Raw genomic sequence first — 1,930 nt, 5'->3', positions numbered from 1 at the left:
ACTGCCATTGTCAGCCGCTCGAAATGCCCAAAAACAGCTACAGCCCATTTAAAAGAACACCTGGTAGCTGTAGAAAAATAGCTCGCAGACTGGCGTATCAAAGTCAATGAGCAAAAGTGTAAGCACATTACATTTACACTAAACTTGTCGAAATGCCCACCACTTTTGTTTCCTTGGTCAGGACAATCACTCTTGGGCGCCAGATGTAACGACCTGTTTCTTTAATTTCTGCTCGCTACGTAAACATGCGGCTAGCTTAGAGAGGTTGTGAGTTCGTTCCACCAAATTTATATTGAGTGACCGCCCGTGACCAAAGAATAACGCCAGATCTGATTAGGTTGGTGCTGGTTTATTGTTTCTCTAAAATATAGCCTTATTGCTATTAATCTGCTGCCCGTTGTCGCTGTCTTCTGCTGCGTTGCTCCTGGCTCGCTGCTGCGCTGCTCCTGGCGTGCTGCTGCGTCGCTCCTGGCTTACCGCTGCGTCGCTCCTGGCCTGCTATTGCGTCGCTCCTGACCTGCTGCTCCGGGTGACTGAGATCGGGACGGCTCCACCAAAAACCCTGGATGTTATGCGAGCTTCCCTACCGGGGCCGGCAAGGTGTATCGCCTAGCAGGTGAACCGAAGTTACGCCTTATCGCCTACCCACCTTTATCGCCTGGCTTCCGGAGTTCAGCCTGGACTTTCCCGGCAAGGTGTATCGCCTAGCAGGTAGAAGAAAGTTCTCCCTTATCGCCTAGCCACCTTTATCGCCTGACACCGCGCAAGGACTCCCTAAGTTTGATTTTACCACGAAATAGCACCGTTGGATCTCAGCGTTGTAGCCTCAGCCTTGTAGACTTGTCGTCGTTCGGCGTCTCGACTTTGCGATCTTGATCCTTGGGCACTTCGGTTTCGATTTGTACTTATTCCGCGTTCACGCACTCGCTCTGATTCTCGCACTCGTACTGTCTCGAGCTGCGCTTGCGCCGTCCTTTTATAGGCGCTGTAGGTGCCGTTATTTCCCTCGGGTCCAAGGTCCACTGAGGTACCGTTAATTCACGGTGTGTCCTCTTTAGGCGGGTCCGAAGTCCGCCAATTTGCCGTATGACCCCGTTGCCCTTGCCGGGTGCAGGTCCAAGGTCCATCGAGGTTCCGTTAGTTCATGGTGTGTCCTCTTTGGGCGGGTCCGTAGTCCGCTAATTTACCGTATGACCTCGTTGCCCTTGCCATATGAGGGTCCAAGGTCCGAATGTTCCCGTTTGACCTGGCTGCCCTTCAATTCTCCGGCTTTCTCGCCTCCTCCCCTGTTGCTAGGCCGATCTCCTGCATCGGGATTTGTGGGGAGGAGTCTTACCTCACAATGCCATTCCAACATTCGATCACTTGTAACGTTCCTGCTTTGCTGGGGTAGTTCAACGGTGTCCAGGAGTTCGTTCCAACATTTATTTATGTCAGGAGTGGTTGCTGTAAGAGTTTGACCCGGTTCCCAGAGTATGACACGAGCGGGGTTCGGTGAAATTGAAGGGGGTTGTGTTTATTTACTTAAATTTTACAGAGTTTAAGACAAGGATAGAGCGGCGCGGCTGGTTCCGTCTTCGGCGGTGTCGTCGAGTGCGGTCGTGGGCGGCTACTGATCGTCCTTCGGTAGTTGCGCAGCGGCTGGCGTCCTGTAGATGAGAAAGAAAGAATACGGCTATCTGCGCCGGAAAGTATGCCCCTCAGTGGTTGGACACGATAGCAACGGCTTCCTGTTTGCGCCGGAGAATTTGTCCCTCTGAGCGAGTGGGCGACTCGGTGAACCGAGGGATGGCTCGAGCTTAGAGTCCGCTGCCACTGATGGCGGCTTCGTCGCTCCGAGTCGGTTAGTGGTGGGTGGATGGGTGGGTGGTGGAACCCCAAAGATAGGCTGGCACTGATGACGGCCGGTCTTTCCGAGAGTGGGTAGAGG

Source organism: Drosophila rhopaloa, unplaced genomic scaffold (assembly GCF_018152115.1).
Source record: "Drosophila rhopaloa isolate 14029-0021.01 unplaced genomic scaffold, ASM1815211v1 contig_168, whole genome shotgun sequence".
Taxonomy (NCBI): Eukaryota; Metazoa; Arthropoda; class Insecta; order Diptera; family Drosophilidae; genus Drosophila; species Drosophila rhopaloa.
This window is presented reverse-complemented; position numbering follows the sequence as displayed.